Source organism: Canis lupus, chromosome 16, assembly GCF_048164855.1.
Source record: "Canis lupus baileyi chromosome 16, mCanLup2.hap1, whole genome shotgun sequence".
Lineage (NCBI taxonomy): Eukaryota > Metazoa > Chordata > Mammalia > Carnivora > Canidae > Canis > Canis lupus.
Window position 1 is genome coordinate 2,087,453 of NC_132853.1, and position 23,496 is coordinate 2,110,948.

Here is a 23,496-nt window from a genome sequence, read left to right on the forward strand (position 1 = left end):
TTAAAAAAAAATTAATATCACAGAAGTTTAAAGTAAAATACACAACAGTAAAAGCATACAGGCTGGAAGAGGAATGATAAAAGTTAAACAATATAAGGTCCCTATTTTTTCAGGAGGAGGGTAAATATCCAATTAACCTGATAAGTTACATAAGCAGACTCTCAAAGACTATATATTTGTATTAGATAACATCATGGATTCTAAAGGCACACTACATGGATAATGTAGCACTAGAGCAGATCTACCACTTGAAAGCTGTGTAGCCTCATATAGCTTACATAACCTTTCCATGCCACCTGTTTCCCTACCTGTCAAACTGACACAATCATTGTATCTATCAATGATTGTGTCAGACTCCTCACAGGAGTTTTGTGAGGATTAAATGAGCTATATGTAAAGCATATAGAACAATAACTACTACATAACAAACCTTCCTTACATTAAGTCGTAGTCACTATTACTTTTAGTGTAACCATTAAAAATACAGAAATACTATTTAAGCTCCAATTTTGAGAGAAAATAAATGAAACAATAAAAATGCCTGATTAATCCAAAAGAAAGCAAAAAGGAAAAACATATGAAAAAGCATATAAAAAGCATTCGCAGTGAAAGATATTAGATAATCAGACTGGGTTTTAGAAGATCCAGCTAAATGTTACTTGTAAGAGACACATTTCAACATAAGATGGAAAAAATAAGAAAATAAAAGGATGGAATTGTATAATTTGATTAGTTTTAACCTATTTTTCACTGATGAAACCATGACCACAATCAATCACTACTCAAAATTTCCTGCAGTTCCTTTGAAATCCACCCCTCCCTTCCACTCCCCACCACTCATCCCTAGGAGACCACTGATGGGGTTTCTGACACTGTAAATTAGTTTGCACATTCTACAAAGTCATATAAATGTAATCGGACAGTACATACTCTTTTTTGGTCTGGCTTCTTTCACTCAGCATCACCATGTTGAGATCCACCCATGTTGATGAGTGTATCTATATTTTGTTCCTTTTTATTACTTACTAGTATTCTATCGTATGCATGTAACTGGATTTCTTTATCCATTTCTAGCCTCTCCAGATGACAGATGATGTTAAAATTAAGAAAGGGCCTCTGGGTAAAAATCAAGTCCAGAGCATTCCAAGAATAACACTATCTAAAGATGAAGCTGAAAGTATAATTTTAAAAGTCTTTGTAAGACCAGTGAAAGATCCAAGGTGGTCTTATAGAGAAACATTCAGTCAAACAACAGGGCTTTTTAATAAGCTTAAGAGTATAATTCCCCCAGTGGCCTCATCAGAAACCTAAAGCAGAAAAGGGCTAATCTCAAAGACATTGTAGATATGAATATAATGTGAAGGAGCAAATTCCAAAAGATCCACAGGAAAACCAAGGACTTTACAGACCTGTGCTGGGAGAAAAAAAAAAAAGAAAAAAAAGAAGAAGAAGAAAGAAAGAAAAGAAAGAAGAAAGAAACAAACAAACACTACCAGTTAAAAGTGACAGAGACAACACAAAATTGAAGGGAAAAAAAAAAAAAAAAAACAAGCAGGCATTGTAAACACCAAACTCTACAGGCCAGAAACAGGCTGCAAAAACTACTAAGTTAAAAAAAAACCATTATCTTTTACTTTAAAAAATAATAACAAAGTAAAATAAAGAGGTAACTCAGAATCCAAAAGCCTAAAAGGTGGAACTAAGAGCCATGGAGAATCATTCTCAGGAGTCGGATTGAGCCTCCAACAAGAAACTTCTGACATTTGCCCAGCCTTATTTCAGAACTGCTACAGAGCAGGGCCTTCTGTGGGGTCCTATGCACCTCCCAGTATCCTCCATTTAGAAGGTGTCTATAGTAGTCATCTTAAGACTGTCCCACCATTTCATATTGGCAGAGGTGGGAGGGAAGGGTAATTTCTCTTAGCTTATAAAGCAGAAGAACCTGTGCTTGAGAAGCTATATTTAAGGAACTGTATCTAAGGTGCCTCATCCCAATGTAGGCCTGATACAGTTAAGGGGATAGAGGGGTCTGAGCTGATGCCATAACAGCTTGAAACTTTGAGTGGTGGAGCTTGGGAGAGACTGAGCTTACATAGATTTCCATCGCAACTGGGTACACAATTGTTTGTTACCTACTCCCTCTACTGAGCTCCCATAGCTGGTCTATTTCTAATATACTTATCCCAAATATCTATAGTTACTTGTTTAGTGTTTATTTTCCTCATCAGATTTAAACTCCTTAAAAACAAAGTGTTTTATGTATTTCCTCTCCACGTATTGGTCCCTCATAGACCTGTTTGAATTCATGAGTCAGTATGTGAAGAAAGTCCAGGCTGTCAGAGAATCAGACCATGCAAATTCATGCTGATGACACCACATTGCTGGTGCACTTGTGAGCACCACTGAAACACACAGGATCAGTAAGCAATTAAAAACAAGAATCGCCAGGAGCAACTAGATGCTCAGTCAGTTGGGCATCCAACTCTTTTGATTTCAGCTCAGGTCATCATCTCAGGGTCATGAGATCGAGCCCACATCGGGCTCCATGCTGGGCTTGGAGCCTGCATGGGATCCTCTGTCTCCCACTGCTCCTTCTTCCCTCCGCCTCTCCCTCCCTCTCTCTCTCCCTCTCTCTTTCTCTCAAACAAACAAGAATGGTCACTCTATGGACTATAGCAGCATATGGAATATTGAATAGTAGGACTGAGTCTCAAGAACATCCCAAAACACTACCCTATAAACTGTGTTTTAATAGCCTGACACACTCCAAAGCATTGTCTAATCAGAGTACAACTGGTTCCAAAAAAAAAAAAACCTCCCAAAGATGATTTTCTTCATTTTAAATTTTACTGTAAATAGGTTATACACAGGGCAGGGTAGAGTTGACTCCCCAGCTGTTGTGTAGAAGAGGAAGGAGGGGTGGAGGGAGAAAATATTTCCTTTAAAACAACACTTTCGTAAAAGGCCCTGAATGGAAGACACTGAAATTATTAGTTCTAGCTAGTTTACTCTGCTAACACTCAGGTTTTTGGCAACAAATCCTTCTGTAAGGGTTTCTAAGAAATTTCTTTTTTGACACAATAAGGGCTCAATAACAGAATAAAGAAACCACTCAGTATCCCTCCAGGGCAGCACTTAGAGACAGCTTTCTACCTAGAGATGCCAGCTTCTCCACAATGCTACTGTTCCTCTCACTAGGCTGGAAAACTTCTCAGATTAAGAAGCACTTCTTTTAGATCCTTTATTATAATATGCTACTTCTAAATATTATATATTTATATATTATAATGAGCTACTTCTAAAATAAAAGTATATACCTTCACCAGGTCACTTGTATTATGTGAACATACAATTTGCCCAAAAAGGGAAACCCTGGGTGACACAAGTATCAGGCAGCAACAGCTGGGGAAAGATGGAAGTATTTACAAATCAGGTTTGAGTTTGTTACATTATCTCATTTTAAGCCTGATCATGTCTAGTACTTTTCTTCTGACAATCAGGCCTCCCGGTCTCTCTTTACAAAAATGGTTAAGTAGTGGACCTTCATTCCACCCCTGGGCTAGCTCCCCCACCCAGGAACCTGAAACTATTTCTGAACCTCAATCACAACCTTTCCAAAGAACTACTGCATGTCACAGGACCCTTGAGGTTACAACTTTACCTCTGATCAAAAAATTAAATTCAAACTGATCCAGAAAGCAAAGTGAACCAAAACACAAATGAATTGAGATATTTCATTGATTAGGCAAATGGTTAACAACACGTGTGAAGTCTGTGTCCCCTTTCCTGTCTCCCTTTCTCCTGTCTCTCCGTCAATCATATCTATATCAGCTACCTAGATAGTAGCCTACTACATGCATAGTGGTAATAAGCGCAGTGTATGGGAAAGAGAAGATAATGAACCAATTCTTGATATCCTCTAAATCTCCTTTCATCCTGCTAGGAGAAACAAGGATAAATCCCTGGAGATATTCTAGAAGTAAATATAACTATAGGTAAAATCCCACTCTAAAAAAAATACAATTATAATGTCCAGTCCTATGTAAATGGGGCTACTTTAAAAGCCTCACAAACAACTGATACTAATATTGCCTTGCTTGTTTAGACAGAACAAATCCCACTAACTGAGAAATACACTAAAACAGAAATATTTTTAAATGTCTCTTCATTTAGACACTACCTACTGAATAGGGTAATCCTTTGGGAAGGAAAGTAGGCAACACAGTTCCTGCCCTCAAGTATATATATATATGAAAAGACAGTTATAATACAATATATAGGGTACCAAGAGAAAAGTCATTTTATCAAGTCTGCATTGGGTAAGGGAGAAGGGGAAGTAAGGGTGGACAGAGAAAAGGCTAAAGGTAGCCTTCTAGAAAGGGAGTACTAGAACCAAGTACAATGCAGGGCAGCCCAGGTGGCTCAGCAGTTTAGCACCACCTTCAGTCGAGGGCATAATCCTGGAGACCCGGGATCCAGTCCCATGTCAGGCTCCCTGCATGGAGCCTGCTTCTCCCTCTGCCTTGCATCTCTGCCTCTCTTTCTCTGTGTGTGTCTCTCATAAATAAATAAATAAAATATTTTTTTTTAAAAAGGACATGCAAGTATACCAGGAAAATAAGAAGAAAAAGGATGATACAGAAAGGAGAAAGATCAAGCGCTAAGGCATGGCAGCTGAAGACATTAAAGTGATCCAGCTAGAGCACAAGGTCAATGACAGGGGCTGGTGAGAGATGAGGGAGGAGACTTCAGTTAAGTGATGAACAGCCTTGTGTGCCATGCTCAGGATTTGAGTATTACCCGACAGGTAATGTAAAGGCATTATATAGTTTAAGCAAGGGACAGGCATGATTATATCTGTTTAATAAACATATCTCACTGACAACAGGATGGGAGAAGACTCCAGCCAACAAAACCAATTAAGTGGCAATAATCCAAGAAAGAATAAGGAGGGCCAGAAATAAGATAAAGACAATAGAATTGGATGACAAGAAAAAAGAAGATAGGAAAGAGATCAAGAAATTAAATTTCTCCTTTCTCTTCCCCTCTTCCTAGTTAACAATTTAACTCTAAGGCCAAGAAACACATCCACACTTGGCAAGAAGTAGCCACAGTGGTCTAGAACAGGTTAAGAACAGTACCCACAAAAGAAGGCACCCAACATGGGGAGACAGAGTCCAAGCAGTATGAGGAAGGTGTCCTGCTGTAAGAGGCAATCCAGCATAGGGTGTCAGAACCCAAGAAAAGTAACAAGGGAATCCATACAGAGGAGGCTGACCAGTGTTTGAAGTCAGAGCACAAGCAGGGGGATGAGGGCATCCACAGGAAGCAGCTGCCTGATTGAGGTATCAGAACACCTGAGCAAGCTAAATAGACAATGCACGCAGAGGCCACTTAATAGAGGGTGTCAATTCTCGAGGAGGATGAGGACAACAACATGGAGGGAAGTGGCAGTCATGTGTGGGGTGTCAAAATCCAAGGAGAAGAAAGCATGTATAATGAAGGACCAGCCTGTCATGGTTGTCAAAGCCCAAGCTGGATGAGGCAGGCATCCAAGTAGCCGAGACAGAGTGGCATTTGGTATCAGAACCTTAACGGGGAAGGGCTTCCACGGTAGGAAGGGAGTGGTTGGTGGCAGCCATGATGAGAGAATGGTCATATACTAGAGATTAATAAAATAAGTAGATGTATGAAGTGCAATGGGAACCTGGCTGCTTGCTGCCAAAGAAGGAAGTTACTAATATACAAAGGGAGAAAACGAAAATGATCGAAATTGGAAGTATTGGTGTGAACTCACACTTTTCGACATACACAGATGGATACAGAAATACACATAGACGTAAATGTGTGCATATACACAGCACATTCTCTCCAGCTCTGCCCACTAAGGCCTGGAGATAGCAATACTCAAACACCAATGAAAACATCTACCACCCAGATTTTAATAGCACTTTCCACTAGGAGCAACAAGGACTCACTGGAGAAATGGCAACTTTCAGGCCAAAGAAAAGGAAACTAAAAAATGAGCATGGAACATCTTGTGCTAGAAAGCAAAGAAGAGCTCAGAGAATGAGGAGGACAGGTCAAAAGAGCAAAAGAGCTCCTCCAAGCTGGCTCCTACTGATCAAAGCTGGAACAGACTGAATTATGCAATTTATTCACATAATAATCTGAGTAATCCAATAACAGTGTTCAGTGAAAAAAGGAAATGATGAGTCCAAAGCCAAATAAACAAATTCAAAGTGTAATGGAATATTTGTATAATTCAAAGTACTCTCTCCAGAGCATCTGTTAATTACAAAGTGGCAAAAAGTAACTTTTCAATAAAGAAGCCTGGCAAATACTATCTTAATCATGTGATCATGTGATCATCATCAGAAACGGGACAAGTTGAAATTGTGCATTATCTGACTGATAGGCTATAATGAGAACAGCATAGCATCACTTCTAGGATTTTCCTGCCAAAGATGCCTAACCTAGGTCTGACCATAAGGAAACATCAGACCAATAAAAATGGAAGCCTGCAATCTTCAGATGTCAAGGTTGTGAAAGTCAAGGAAAACCTGAAAAGTGTTCCAGACTGAGGGAGACTAAAGAGACATAAAACTAAATTCAATATGTGGCTGTGAACGGAGTCCTTCTGCTCTACAGAACATTACTGGGACAACTGGCGAAACTCTAAGAATTAGATGTCAGTACTGTATCTATATTAATTTCCTCATTTTGATGAGTGTATTGTGGTAATCTCCTTGTTTGCAGCAAATACTCAATGAATTATTTATTTAAAGGGGAAGCCTGCAATTTATTCACAAACAGTGCAGGGGAAAACAAGTTCCTTGCTGTGTAATTACAACTTTTCTGTAACTCTGAGATTATTTAAAATGTTTTTAATAAACATTTAAAATTGAAATATTTAAAAGCTTTTTAAAAACATGAAATATTGAAGTTTAATTGGATGTAGGGTGAATCCAGGACAACTTTCAGGTTTCTGGCATGAGCAAGTGAATAGGTACTAATACCATTCAGCAAGACTGTGGAATAGAAGGAACAGTTTAGGACTGGCTTTTCAGTTTTGTTTCACTGGGTGGCCAGCAACTGGGGGCGGGAGTGGGATGGGGGGTGCAGTGTAGAAGATTGGAGGAACAAAAGTGTCTGTATTGGGGAACCTGTGGCGCATCCAGAAGCAGCACTGGCAGAGGATCCAAGCTGGCACTCAGGAGTCTGGTAAAGACCCAGACTGAGGAGCTATCAGTCAGTCTGTAGGTGATAGGAAAAAAACAAGGTATAACTAAGATCATCCTGGAAGAGTTTAAACTCCACCACATTCCAATTATAGTTTGAGATGTCTTACAGAAATACATATAGTTCAAAGGATAAAAAATACACATGTAAACAGAGAGTAAGAATAAAAGGAAAATAAAAAGAGGATAAATTAAGCCAGAGATAAAAATAACATACAAAAATACATAATACCAAATAAATACATATACAAATAATATCTTACAAAAAAATTGTATATAATTCACAGAGCTAGATGGCAAATATGGCTCTAAGGTTCTTGAGAGGCAACCCAAGGAGAATGCATAGCAAAGACAAGCCTATAAACACTGCATTTCAACACCCATTTACCATACAGTATGCGCTTCCTTTGTTAGCATTTACTAACAATATAAACCTGACATTTTCTTTATGAAAGAAAACAAGGGTATACTGTTTTCTGTTTGCTATCAAAATGGGCTTACATTTTAACATATGAATAAAACAGTTCTGATGTTCTTTCTGTCATTAAAACAAAATCTATCTATATCCATGAATGCTTTCTCTTCATTTATAGGACCTGGAACACATCAAGAATATTCACAGCAGAAACCAACATTTGCATGGGGTTTACAGTTTGAAAAGGAGTTTTATTTACTGTTCATGATCTCACTCAGTCCCCATACTATCTAGTGTAACAAGCAAGGCTAGTACAGACCTAATTTTACAGGACAGCGAATAGGTTGACAGGTTAAATTACTTATCTAAAATTACAGGGCTAACAAGTAGAAGAATTTAGACCATAATTCGGGTTTTCCGACTCCACAATTCACTCATTCATTTATTCATCTGTCCATTCAAATATTAAGTACCCCTCAGAAAACATGGCCCATTCTATACTGTTGCTGTGAAGATCAAAAAGAAGAGCACAAGGACTGTTTATACAGTGCGAAGCCTATACACATTAGCTTTTTTCAAAGCATCAGTGTCAGATTTCCTCTTTTAAAGATATCAGCCTTTCTTATATTTCTGAGAAACCAGACAGGATACGGAAATAGAAAACATGCACACACTTCAGTTGGGACATACTGGGACATATTCAGTTGGGACATATTTAGGAAGGAATGAGCTAGCTAAGCTGATGCTAGGGTAGGCAGGGGATAGATCACAGAAGACCCCGCTGGGCCTGCTAATAAGCCTGACTTGAGCTTGTAGGGATAAGAGGACATGGAAAGGTGTAAAAAGGGGAGTCCTGTGGTCTCAGCTATGCTTCTGAAAGACCCCTCAGATGACAGCACTAAACATGGGTGTGAAAGAAAGTGTCAAAGCCAGTGAAGAGGCTACTGCAATCAGCTAGGAAAAAGAGAGTAGATGCCTAAACTAGCAATGGAAGGTGGCCAATTAACTTTAAGCTAATTTTAACCTGCAACATTATGTTGTCTCTGGTCTCTAAAGCCTCTGGGGAAACTGAGGCAGGCCGCTAGGCCCTTAGAAAGAACAAATGTTAAACAATGTATACAATCCTATGATAGACACCTAAAAAAATAAAACAATCATCCCCAGGACTTTGTTTCCACAATGGAGTTCCGTAGTATAATTACTATTCTTATTAATCTACGGGGAGTCTACTTTAAAGTCATTAGTTCATTGTTTCTTTTTAATCTGAATGATTCTCATTAATTAAAGTTTTTATCAGTTACAGAATTCTCCATAGTGAAATAGAACAGCTGACTTCGGATGTATTATGCTTTAAGCAAAAACTAACACTCATTAACAAGATTACCTGTTGTGATTAAATAAATACAAACTGTTTACAAAGTTTGTAAATGAGTACAACAGCATAAAAGTAAAACTTCCCACTTAGCACAGACTTTATTTTGTTAACTCTTCGAGCACATGTAGGAAACAGGGCAATCCCTCATTTTTCACAGCTTCCCATTTCCCCCCACTGCATTGCCTAATAAACACCTCTATTTCACTCTCTGCAGCTTTAACTTCCTCAATTGTATCTGCTAATAATGCCTAAGCATGTCGAACAAAGCAGCAGCACATGAAAGAAAGCCTGTGTCCTCTGCTTTCCAGTACTCACGTGGCACAGCAGAGTTCCTAATGGTGAATCAGGTCGTAAAAGTTGTACATATTATGAAGTCTCTAGATGGCTATTTTGTGGCATTAATTATATTTACAGAAAGCTCTGAACAAATCTTCAGTAAGTGTCGCAATTAATTTAGGGAGCCATGAAAAGTACACAAAGGGTATCAGCGATAGTCACAAGAGAGGAAGGAGTTTCATCTGGCCTTAAACTAAGTTCATGTCTCCTCTGGAAAGAGTCAGACCAGACCCTTTTTTTTCTTTTTTAAACTTGGAAGGGATCTTCAAAGGTAATCCAGTCAAATGCCTATGGCCCCCACGTCAAGGGTAAAAACCTCCTGGAAGACCCTGCCTGCCCAAGGCTTGCTTATGAAGCCTATTCCGCCACCTCAATTTATTTAAGAAAGAAATCTCCTTCCCATATTCAGGTTTCGACGTGGCAGTTAATTTCGGTCTGCAGTTAAAAGGCACTATAGCTGTCAGTCAGATCGTTCACCCGGCTCTCTCCTGAAAAGAAAAACTGACAGATCACAGGAGCTTTCTTTTGTAAACCAATTCTGGAACTTTCATGCTTCTTATTTGTTAGGTTAAAGGTTAAATTGCTGACCTGTGCCCTCCTGCTTAGCGGCCTTCCCCTTTTTCTGTAAAGCTTTATTTGGGGGCTGTATTTACATGGATTAGTCCCTTTTCACGCTAAGAAGGAATCTGTTCACAGCCAAAGCCTTAGTTCTGGTTGTACAAAAAGCAGCCACAATTATTCACCACCAGACAATGACCATATTGTGGATTTACAAAAAACCCACCCCAGCCATGGAAAGATCTGTTCTTGCTGCACAAAACAATAGAAGAAAAATCTTATCAAGCATTCAAGAGAAAGCAAACAAAGCAAGCCCACTGTGAACTTGATGAAGATGTCAAGCTCCTTTAAAATATATATATATAAATCAACAAAGAGGGGTTTTCTTGTAAAGTCTTGGGAGTGAGACTTTTTCTACTCTGAGTTTCCCTTTCTGGTTAAACACAGTCAGTAGCAGCAAGACATTGACAGCCAAGACCAGCAAAAGCTGCCATTTTCTAAGCACGCTTACAGACACTTTTCTAAATGCACAATGCAAAGAGGCTTTCCTTTCCAAATATGCCCAGTGCAAATGCTAGGCAAAGCATTTTCAGGCTACTCCCTAACTGCACAAGCTCTTTTGGCAAAGGCAAAATTCTCATCCCAATCTCTAAGGAATGAACCAGGCTGCACCTCCCCAAATCCTAACTTACTAATTTATTTAAGGGGGAAAAAATAATAATAATAATAAATAGGCTTTTGGGTTTAATTAAACCAGAGTTCCAAAAAGATTTCTTTATCTGACACCCATGAAGTGTTGCACATACCCTGTTTCTTTGGGGTGAGTTTGAATGACAGTCCCAAGTCACAGAAACAAACATTCACTGGGAACATTTTCTGTAAGGTGAGGACTTCACAGCTGCTACAAAAGCTAACTCCAGTCCAGGACACAGCTGTCTTAGCAAGGCAGAAGAGCAAATACAAAGAATTTCTCTCACCAACCAGTCTTTTAGGTAGATGGTTTCTATTCTCTTTAAGCTAAAATGGCCTAAATCCACCAATGGCCCTCAAGATAAGAAAGTAAAAACCAATGAGAGAAGCGTGCATTAAGAACAACCCAAGAATCTCTAAAATCTAATTTTTTAAAGTCATTATATTTTAATTCATGATCGAGTAAAATACTAACATAATACTTTTTTTGTAATCTCAGAAAAAATGGCTCAATTAAAGGCTTCTTACAAATTGTAGACTTAGAAAAACATTTCCCTCAGTAACAGTTTATCTTTGACAAAGCCCTCCTCAGCCTTCTCTGTTCCTCTACCTGCCTCTCCTTCTCCCCAATCCCTCCCTTTCCCCCACAGCCAAAAAAAAAAAAAAAAAAAAAAAAAAGAAGAAGAAGAAGAAAGAAGAAGAAGAAGGAGAAGAAGGAGGCAATACCAAAGATTTGGTCACAAAAGTCTATAAACTTGCAAGTAGTATGGTCTTATTTTAAAAGGGGCTGAATTTACATGTATAATTAATCAAACTGTAAGACTTTGATAGAGCCTTCAAAATTTAATGAAAACATTTATGACAAACATGGTGCTTTCTCATTTAAAACTATACACCAGTCACAACTATGTCCAATGGGAATATTCAAAACTTTAAGCCAGGATTGTGATAGAGGTGATTTTATCTGCTCTATTTCACACTTCCTGTAATATTTTGTATTTTTTTAATACTATTTTTTAGCATGGTAATTAGTGCCATGAAAATGAGACAATTCTGGCCAGTGGCCCTGCTCAGATGACTGTGACAACTGCACAAAGCATTTCCAAGCCAAGCCAATGCACATTGTCTCAGGAGTTTGCTTACTTTGAATTAGGAAATTTATGATCCCGGAGAAAATTAGGATGGCACTACAAGGACCAGAACACAAAGTAGGAAGTACTTAAACTCTTCACCAACTTCTAGGAGGAACAAGATTAGGGCACAAGCTACACTCAGAGCTGATTCAAATGTAAATGTTCTGCTTCCTCTCAAACAATGATAAACTCCCTCAGAGTTAATAGTTTCTCCCTAAGAGATTCATCTCTCTTTTCAACTTAGAGGTATGTTTTGGCAAAAAGGAAGAAACACATGGAGGAGCTTAAAGCAAAACCTTTTAAATTCTTTGTCATAAAAGCTGCGGAGTAAACTACATTTCCTTTACTAATCCTTCGAACCCTTGTTAAACTTGAGTGCGCTGACAACCTTGCCACTGCAATCACATTTTGGTTTCTAACAAGTTAAAGAAAATACTCTGGCTGTACTAAATTGTATTACCATCTTCCTTGAACACTAAGTGAGAATTTATGCTGCCTTCAAAAACTGTTGAAAGAGACACTCCCTAGGGAGAAATAACTTTTGGCACATTGCACAGAAAGCTAAAGTTACAGAAGCAGGCTAAAATATCTCTTCCACCACACATATTTTCATTCTTTCCCTTTCACATACACATGCCTGCTCACTCACTCACTCACCAACACGTAAACACAAAAACACGCTATGTCCTCTGTGGGAAGCAGATTATGGGCACGGGAATGAACGGTCTTCGAAGGTCATACTCTGGAAAACTTTTAAATTAAGCATAGGAGATGTTTGAGGGTTTTTTAATGTAGGGTTTCCATGTTTTTAAAAATACATTAGCAAAACTCCACATCGCGTCACCAAATACACACACAACCATTTATCAGAGACTCTATAGTTCTCCGAACTACAAAAAATAACATAGGTGTTCTTTTGTGTCAGAAGGCTAAGAAAGGAAAACAAGGATTTGATATGACAAAAGAAAGAAAACTAACAAGGCACTATTAGCGATTTTGCTGCTAGTATTTTAGGCCTCACAGCAACTCTAAGCATTATCAAACTCACATTTGCAATTGAGGAAACTCAGCAAAAAGGATGCAGAACTTCCCAAAGGCCAGACTGCTATTAGTTATGGCCAAAATGCAGATGCCAGAGCCAGTGCTGCCACTAACCCCACTGCTCCTCCTGAAGGAAAGGGTGGGTAAAGAGCTTTTAGTGAGACAACTTCCCATGATGCCAGACCACCAGGCAGTTTCCCAGGGGTGGCAGAAAAAGCCTAAAATGCAAAAAGTATGGGCTGCCGCTGAGGCCTTGGGTAAATGCCTCATTGTACTCTGGGAAGTCTGATGGACACTTACTAAATGAAGAGGAAAAGGCATTCCTCGCCTAGTAAGCCGAATGTGAGTGAGCCTTCCTTTAAACTTTACATCCTGAGCACATCTGCTCACAGAAAAAGCAGAAAAAGCTCTTCCAGAAAAAATTGCTGGAGAAAACTGTAAGATACCTCTTGCTTCTAACATAAATGCCCTCCCCTAGTTCTATCCAAGAATTTCCATTAAAAAAAACAAAATATAGCAAAATGAAAAGCCATTAATCTGCTGGAAATGAGATATTAGTCTACAAAAAAAATGCAGAGACTAATCAAAATATAAAGGTCCACAGCAACCAATTGGAAGTTTGTCAATTCACTTGTCCAACAAATATGTCCAACACATATTTTTATTACTATGCACCACTCACTGCTCTAGGTGCTGGGGACAGATCAGTGAATTAAGTAAACGAAGATCTCTGCCTTGCCGAACTGTCAGGCTGAGCATAATCGTATGGGGTCACTTCAAACTGATCATAATCTGACTAAAAATCTTATTTTTTTGTTAATAAAAAAAAAAAAGAATTCCTCCAGAGCTTGGCAAATGCTTTGCCTTCTGTCTGTAATCCCCTTCTCATTTCCACCCTCCCAGCACCTATCACACAACAGGCTTATAATAAATATTGCCAGAGGGATGAAGTGTGATATAAAAATATCTTCCTAAGCAAAGAGGAGGAAATGTAGCAGTGGTCAGCCCTAAAAGTCTCAACTTAAATTGGTCTAGACCTGAGCTTTTATGCTGCATCAGAGAAGCCCAAATAAAACCTGAGTCAACTCAATCTCTATTCCACAAACACAAGAGAAATTAGGTCATCTTGTTCCAGGGTCCACACCAGGGATTAAAAACTTTTTAAAAACCTACACCAGACTTGCCAGGGCTGCTGGAGGCAAGAATGAAACCTAGTCAAGCCTCCCAGAGGCCCTGGGCCTAGGACTACCTTAAATCTGGCTCTATGCCCGGATATTAAGCATACAGAAGGAAAGAACTCAAAATAGGAACAGGTGACAATACCCCAGCTCAGACCCCCAATGATGCTCACCTGCTAATGTGAAGATTCAAAACAAATCCAACTTATTTTTCTTTAATGAAAGTTCAAACATTAAAGTACCTCATCAAAGAGGTACTTTGCCATGTCCCATGTTGAATTCTTTCATTTACTTTTTCTCATTTAATCTGTACAATCACATTGAGATACTCTTCCAATCAATGCCATTTTATGGTTTAAGAAACTAAAACAAGGAGAGAGATTAAGTAATGTGCCCAAAATCACACAGGGATTTAAGGCATAAGTGGTAGAGCTGAAATGTGAGTCCAGAAGATCTGATTCTACAAATCATGCTCTTAGCTAGATTTTGCTAATTATATGCTTGAAATTTGGTGAGAGGGGGGTAGGGGGTGGTAACACTCCAATTAACCAAAATATTTAGTAGGAAGAAGGAATAAGTTAAATGCTCTGCTTAGCTGATTTTCTACTTCACTGTCAGCCATGATGAAAAGATTTTTCATTTCAGTCTTTGTAGAAAATCTTTCCCAAATACTTCTGTCAATTTTTCTTTCATATAAATACAACCTTAAAAAACTAATAAAACTCTCAATGTTTTAGAAACCAATTCTATCATTCTGAGTATTAGTGATGATCACTGCTGAAGATAGAGAACTGGGCTGAATATACACTAACTATACACCATATTCCAGAAATGGGCTGCTTTAGTAAGTCCCTGATACCAGCTTATTTTCTTGGCATCTGGCTTTTCTCACGAGAAGACAATTTAAATAAAAAAACTAGTAACTGAGGATTGATCATTTTTTTTTGTTAAAGTTTAACTGTAACATATAAGTGGAGGAAAATATACATATAAGTTGATCATTTGAAATTATCCATGTATCCAAAGTATGCTTTTCTGGAAACACAGAACTAATCCTACAGTTTCTGAAAGAGAAAAATTGATCATTCAGTTTTCTTTTCATCAAGTTTCAATCTTCATCTCACTATTATTCTAGTATTTGGACCCTTTCAAAAAGGAATTTAAGCTAATTCTATTGGAAGGAAGATTTAATCTCTTAACAAAATCACAACTGCAGGAAGTTTTGTTGTTTGGTTTGGAGTTGGGTTTTTTTGTTTTTCACTTAAAGATAATGGTTAATTAAGTCACCATAAGAATGCCTAAGTTGTACCAGTTTCTGTGTTAGGCATTTAAATACATATTGTCTTTAACTTACAAAACAACCTGCCAAATAGATAGAAGTCCCATTTTAACAATGGCCAAGCTAGAATTCAGTTTAATAAGTTCCCCACGGTCAAACAATTAGTGAGTAGCAGAAGAAATCTAATTTCAAAACCTACAGTCTTTCCATTAGGTTGTTTTTATTACAAATTATCCATGAAGATACTTAATGACATTGTTATAATCTAGACAGCAATTCATCTGCATGTATTTTCTCTTCAAATACGGCTTTGTCATAGCATAAAATTCTAATGCCTATGAACACATTAAAGGTAAGAAAACTGTCTTTAAATCAAGCAACTTATTATAGTTTCCTGCTGGGCAAAGCAAGCTCATAGTGAAATCTTCAGTAAAGCTTTCTTTTTCTAATGAAAGCCTTTCAGCACACTGCCTGCTTTCAATGTAACAAAAAGAAGGAAATGCAAAATGTGTTGTGAAATAATACCAAAAGAAGTTCAAAAGCTAGCATACAATTTCCTAAAGGTTTAAAAAAAAAAAAAGTGTCCTAAGCATTTAAAACATGAGGTCTAGTTCCTGTTTTATGGAGATTACACTCCACTTTTCAGAGTCCAGCACAGTGTTGAACTTAATGTAAGTGCTCAAATAATAAGTGATTAAGGAACTCTAAAAATTAGATGTATAGATACTAAGATCTCAGTCACAGACTCCTGGGAAATCAGGCTCATATGACAATTTTTGAGGAAGCTGAAAACCTATACTTCTAAGTACTGAAACATTTTGGTTGTAAATCTTTCCAAGTTAGATTATACATCTCACTGCTTTTTTGAAAAGAATATTTTGAATAAAACATTTTCTTGATGACTGCAATGGACATCTGTTTTGGCTGCTTAGCATCCATTCTCCCTTCTTCTGCTAACAGCACCAGATTTTCTCTGCAAAACTACCCTGCCCTACTCTCAGGCTATAGAATCCAGGTGGCACTGAACAGGCCCCCACACACATACTCCCTCATCACCCAATCAACTTCTCAGAGTCTCTCCCTCCTCCCAAAACTTGGTGATTGCTTCATAGATCATCCTACGACTCAAACTGGGCCTACTGCAATCACCTCTGGGACTATGACTCAAAATAATGTAAGCCCCTCTTTCTTTTTCCATTTGGATGACTAAATTGGTAGAATATAAACTTGGATTTGCCAGTAGCCATCTTTGCTATTATATAGGCAGCACTTGCCCAGAAATGAACTCAACACAAGAGACTGAAAACCAAGAGATAAAGAGATGACAAATCTCTGAAAACGTAAGTAGAACACCTAGATCTAGCAAAACCAAAAGCCAGTTTTACCACCACAGTACTCAGTATTAAAAAACAATAAATCCCCTCTTTTACTCAAGCTAGATTTCATTGGGTTTCTGCCACTTACGAAAAAAATTCTGACTAATACAATGATATAATGATCAACATGATCACTAACCATGCTGAGCAATTTAGAAAAAAAAAAAAAAAAAAAAAAATCCTCAGAGCAAACCAAAGCATGTAGGGCATAAGCAAAGGGCTTTCCATGAATAAAAGATTTAAGTTTAAATGCATGGATCCTGAGAAATCTACTTTGGCTAGTTACTTTTACTTCCCATTTTTCAGCTGTGTGTTAGCTTGATAACAATTGCTGAATAGCAGAGTTCTGTGCAGACATGAACTCTTGACTTAAAAATAACAGAACTTAAAATAATAGCTACTTAGGTATAAATCTAACCAAAAAAATGTACAAGAACTACACAAGGGAAACTACAAAACTCTGATGAATAAAATCAAAGAAATAAATAGAGAAATATAGGGGCACCTGGGTAGCACAGCTGGTTGAGCATCTGACTCTTGGTTTTGACTAAGGTCATGATCTCAGGGTTGTGAGATGAAGCTCTGCATCAAGCTCCATGCTCCCTCAATATGGAGTCCACTTGAGATTTTCTCTCCCCCTCCCTCTGCCCATCTTGCTCATGCTCTCTCTTGCTCTCTCTCTAAACTAAATCTTTTTTTAAAAATGGAGAAATATTATGTTTATGAATAAGAAGACTCAATAATGTCAAGATGACAGTTCATTGTAAATTGATCTATAGATACAATATAATCACAATCAAAATATCAGCAAGTTATTTTGTGGATACTGACAAACTGAGTCTAAAGTATAGGAAGAGGCAAAAGACCCAGAAGAGTAAACACAGTATTAAGGAGAAAAGCAAATTTTGAAAGACTGACACTAACAGACTTCAAGAATTACTATAATGCTACAGTAACCAACATAGGATGGTACCAGTGAAAGAATAAACAGATCAGGGACGCTTGGGTGGTTCAGTGGTTGAGCATCTGCCTTCAGCTTAGGACATGATCCTGGGGTCCTGGGATCGAGTCCTGCATCAGGCTCACCTCAAGGACTCTGCTTCTCCCTCTGCCTATGTCTCTGCCTCTCTCTGTGTGTCTCTCATGAACAAATAAAATCTTTAAAAAAAAAGTAGATCAATAGAGAACTTCCAAAAATAGACCCATACATAGTATCTGATCTTTGCCAAAAGAAACAAGATCGTCTTCCCAACAAAATTTACCAAAATAACTGAACATCCACATGCAATCAAGTGAATCTACACACAGACCTTCCTTACACCCCTCACAAAAGTTAACTAAAAATGGATCATAGATCAAAATATAAAACACAAAGGTATAAAACTCCTAGAGAAAACATAGGAAAAAATCTAGATGACGCTGAGTATGGCGATCTCTTTTTAGATATACCACCACACGCGTGATCCATGAAAGAAATAACTCATAATCTGGAATTCTATTAAAATTAAAAACCTCTGTTCTACCAAAGACAATGCCAAGAGAATGAGGGGACAAGCCACAAACTGGGAGCAAAAATTTGCAAAAGATACACTTGATAAAGGATTGTTATCTAAAATATACAAAGAACTCTTAAAACTCAATGAAAAAACAACCCAATTTTTAAAAATGGGCCTAAGACCTTAACAGATACCTCACCAAACAAGATATACAGATGGCAAATCAGAATATGAAAAAAATGCTCCATGTTTGTCCTCAGGAAAATGCAAATTAAAACAATGAGATAACCAAAACATAAATATTAGAATGACCAAAATCCAAAATACTGACAACATCAAACACTGGTGAAGATATGGAGCACTAGGAACTCTCATTCAGTGCTAGTGGGAATATGAAATGGTAGGGCTACTTTGAAGACAACTTCTCAAAGCACTAAACCTTCTCTAAAATAATATTTTTTAAAACAAATAACAAATAACAGCTCCCACTTATTAAGAACTTTCCATGTCCCATACTCTGCATTCCTATTTAATCTTTCAACTAAGTGAAGTAAGTACTATTAAGGCCTCCATTTTATAGTTGAACAAAATGACACTCAAATAGTCATTTTGGGGATCCCTGGGTGGCGCAGCGGTTTGGCGCCTGCCTTTGGCCCAGGGCGCGATCTTGGAGACCCGGGATCGAATCCCACGTCGGGCTCCTGGTGCATGGAGCCTGCTTCTCCCTCTGCCTGTGTCTCTGCCTCTCTCTCTCTCTCTCTCTGTATGTGACTATCATAAATAAATAAAAATTAAAAAAATATATTAAAAAAAAAAAAAACAAATAGTCATTTTGAGGGAACTAAAATATATATCAACAAACCTGCTGCTCACATGGATTTTATGGATTAGTAGATCAATGAATTGCTGGTCCACCTAGAGGGCCCAAGGTCTTACACTGTGAACCATAAGTACAGCAAGAAGAACCACATTGCCATGAATTACCAAGAATCACGACTCTCCTATATTATAATTTATACCCAGATGGCCCCTAAATTGTGCACTTTAGGAAGAAATCTGGAATCAACTTCAAATAACTAAATATATGAGAATATATGGCTCACTTTCTGTTACTTTTTAAGAACAGCAATTCAGTCATTCTCATAACCAATTTAGAGCATCAGCATAGTGTAATAAAAAGCACAAGCTTCAAGCAACAATACACAAGGTAAAATTGAAAATGTGATCTCAATAGGAATACAGATGGGGTTCAAAGACACAATATGTTCTATTTCCCAAGTTGAATGATAGATATGTGCATTTTTGTTTATTCTTTAAGCTGTATATACACATATAATTTGTGTTAACTGGCTTTTCATAAGCCGGTTTGAAGAATAAAGAGTAGACTTCAAATTCCAACTCTATCCTTTGGACAAGTCGCTTCCGATCTCTAAGCTTTAATCACTCAGTGCTTATTGAGGGCCTACTATAATGCCAGATACTGTTCTAGCTATTGGAATTTCAGGTACAAGAAAGATCATTTCTACCCTCATGGAACCCTATTTTTCTTACCTATATAATTGAGCTAATACCTCTTACTTCATTAGGCAGTGGGCAGAATCTTGATTACAATGAGCTCTCACTAGGCTCAACTATAATTCAAAGAAATATTTTAATGATCCTAAAACATAAAGCACATTACAATTCTCAAAGGCATCCCTTTTCAAAATGAGCTTAAAAAGTACAGTGAGGGGAGCTTGAGTGGCTCAGTCATTAAGCGTCTGACTTCAGCTCAGGTCACCATCTCCGGGTTCTGGTATCAAGCTCCAAGTCAAGCTCCCTGCTCAGCAGGGAGTCTGCTTGTTCCTCTCCCTCTGCCCTTCCCCTCACCCCACACCCCACACTCCGACTCATGCTCACACTCTCTCTCAAATAAACAAAAACTTAAAAAAAAAAAAAAAAAGGTACAGTGAGAGGAGGTTCCATCCCTCTGTCCCAAATACATTATTTTCAAACAGGCAATATCAAGTACTTAGAGTCAGGAAAAATTATAATAAAGATTTTTAAGTAATCCATGTCTTTTGAGTGAGTGGTAATTCATCCCTACACTACTGCAAATCGTGGGTCATGCCTTAATACTCCATAAAATGGATTCACTTTCACTGGAAAATACAAGAGAAGAAAAATAAAAGCTAAAGTAATCACGCTGACTCATTTAAAAGAAACAAACTATAAGAAATCCTTACACAGTTCCTGAATGAAAACTGCCTCTCCTCTGATTTTCTAGATAATCCTGATTTTTCCTTCCCTCACAATATCTGATTTTTCTAACTACTGCACATGCAAGTAACATTAGGCAGTCATTTTCAGAATGATAGCATGAGAATGAAGTCAAAATCCTGAATCTTGGGACGCCTGTATGGCTCAGCGGTTAAGTGCCTGCCTTTGGCTCAGAGCGTAATCCTGGGGTCCCGGGATGGAGTCCCACATCGGGCTCCCTGCATGGAGCCTGCTTCTCTCTCTGCCTCTCTCTCTCTCTGTCTCTCATGAATAAATAAAATCTTAAAAAAAAAATGGTGCAATTGTACGACCTTGTGAGTATCCTAGAAACACTGATTTGTATACTTTAAAAGAGTGGATTTTATAGCATGTGCACTGCCCCTTAATAAATAATTTACTTTAAAAAAAAAATCCTGAATCTTCAAACTTGGTGGTTGTCCCATCTGGGCAAGCAAATTAACCTTTCTGAGCCTCAGTTTCCTCAAAAATATGACCCATTTTAAAGGGTCAAAATGTTACAAGGCAATATTAAGAAAACTCATAGTAAGGACTCAATAAAAGCCACTTTATCACCATTCTTCAAAAGTTTGCTGTGATTATCTTATTGAAAAGATAATAAATTTAGTTAATACCTCTAATACTTTAATCTGAAGTAAAACAATTCTCAAAAGGCTTTTTCCCCCTCTATCCCACTTCTAAAGAGCCAACATAATTTTTTTTTTTTTTTTTAAGATTTTACTTATTTGAGAGAGGAAGAAAGCATGCATGCAAAGGAGCACAAGTGGGGCAAGAGGGAGAGGGAGAAGCAGACTGCCTGCTGAGCAGGAAGCCCAGCTTGATCCCAGGACCCTGAGATCATGACCTAAGCCAAAAGCAGCCACTTAACTGACTGAGCCACCCAGGTGCCCCGTTTTTATTTTTTAAGTCAATTTTTAAAAATATCTTTAAAAAAAAAAATCTAGTCATGTTGAGCATCCACTGTGGTCACAGATCCAAGCGAAGTTTGTAGAATTAAGTCCTACAAAGTGAAGGATCAAATTTAGAATGTAACAAATCTGGCTCTCAATTCTTTTTTTTTTTTTTTTAAGATTTTATTTATTTATTAATTAGAGACACACAGGGGTGGGGAGCAGAGAAACAGGCAGAGGGAGAAGCAGGCTCCATACAGGGAGCCCAACAAGGGACTCGATCCTGGGACTCCAGGATCATGCCCTGGGCCGAAGGCAGGCACTAAACCGCTGAGCCACCCAGGGATCCCCTGGCTCTCAATTCTTTCAATTAGGTGAGACTCGGTTTTCATGACACCGCTGATCCATTTAAAAGAGATATGAAAGTAAGGGTGTGTGTTTAAGTTACTGATTATAGCTGAAAACCCCAGCTACCCAAAGCATCATGTTGTGAGCATTCCTTCCAGAGTTCTCACGACAATTTCTTCCCTTGACTATCCACTCCTTGTTACTGAGTGGCACTGAGCTATTGCAGTAAGACACTGGGCAGGGAGCTGATGCCAGAGGAAGCTGGAAGGTAGACTGGCCTTTGGAACCTGATGCTAATGCAAGTCTCCCAGTGCTCAGTGGCTGACCAAGCAGAGTGCCCACAGCAGGCTCCGAAATGCCAGCTGTAATGAGAAACTTGTGCTGGAAATGCATTCCAGAGTTTCAGCATGGCCAGTACCATCTGATCATGGGACTGGCAGGCTCATCCTTCTCGCAAGAGCACCCTCTTCTGAGACCTTCAGTCAGACAGGCTGAACTCAGCTTTGGGAGCTTTCACAACTTAAGACAACTCTATTAGTTTTCTAGGATCCCCATGTCAAGGTGGGTTCTTGAACAAATACATAAATTAGAGTATATAAAATGGAATGCGGCCCCAAAATCATAAATGTTAAGAATAAAGTAGATCAAATATCTACTCAAAACGTCCCAACTTTTCAAAACTACATACTTAAATAACAAGCACTATACACAGATAGGTTTGCTTGCATTGTTTAGGAGAATTCTAGAAACAATCTAAAGATCCAATTGTAAGTAAATATTGCTCATAAACATGATGTAATAATTCATAACAACTGAAATAATTTTCACAAAGCTATATTAATTTTAGGAAAATCTTAATGATTTGGGGGAGAGAGCAAGGAAAACACCTAGCAGAAGTTCAGGGGAAAAGCTTATGTTTATAGAAAATACATATATATATAAACTTATATATTTTTTATTTACATACACTTACATGCAAAAGACAAGGAAATAAATATACCAAAACATTAATAGTGTTTATTGCTGAGTGATGATTTTTCTCTTTGTGATTTTTCAAAAATTTTTAAATTGTATACATACTCAAAAACTAATCTGAAAACAAGCTACTAAAAATTTAAATAGAAACAAAACACAAATCAGGATAATGTGTTGATATGTACTTAAATAACTTGAGGACATTTTTAGGGTTTTTTTTTTTTAATTTACAATGAGAATATAACATACCACATTATAAGAAAAATTGTAAGACTGAAACTCCCACAGAAGTTTATAGAATAAAATGTATACTAAATCCCCCAATTAAAGACCCGTAAAGTAGTTTCAGTGCTTTCTAACCCACCTTCTCACAGCAGGGAACTAATCCCTCTGGGGGATGCAAACAAACTTCAAAGAGAAGATTATGCCCAGACACTAGTACTGTATGGTGTAAGGTTTATACCTAAGTTTGCTCAGATACTTTGACAGAGATCAGAGATGCAGATCAAGGAACAAAGACTAATCTTAAGGCAGATTTCTTGCAATCATTTAAAAAGGCAAAAATAATGCATTCAATAATATCCGAAAAAGGCAAATATAAGTTTAATTAAAAACAAGAAGGTTGTAGAAGTAGACAAAAGGGACCTAAAATCAAATACAAAGTGACAACTTATTTCTTGGTAATAACAACTAGGAAATTTCAAACTCCCAAAGAAAGCAAGCAGCACCAGGAGTTCAGTTGTGTACCCAAATCTTCCTGGCACAGTGTTTCCAAGGTGTCCCATTCAGTGTCTGATGTCTTGATACACTAAGTGGAGCTGACAGATCATATGTCCCTTCCATGGAGGTCATGGAATGCTCTTCAGAATACAGTACACAGCTTATAAT

The 23,496-nt window shown here is 37.9% G+C and overlaps 1 protein-coding gene across 17 annotated transcripts in view; it reads right to left on the reverse strand.

Moving 5' to 3' along the window:
- The window catches only part of DENND1A (DENN domain containing 1A), a 508,126-nt gene that overhangs the window by 436,547 nt on the left and 48,083 nt on the right, over nucleotides 1–23,496 (reverse strand). The window contains exon 3 of one of the 17 annotated variants that reach the window (XM_072777866.1): nucleotides 7,167–7,257. The exons of the other annotated variants lie outside the window; for them this stretch is intronic. The gene's annotated coding sequence lies outside the window, so the exon portion shown is untranslated. The remainder of the gene's footprint in view (nucleotides 1–7,166; nucleotides 7,258–23,496) is intronic. 17 annotated transcript variants of the gene reach the window in all.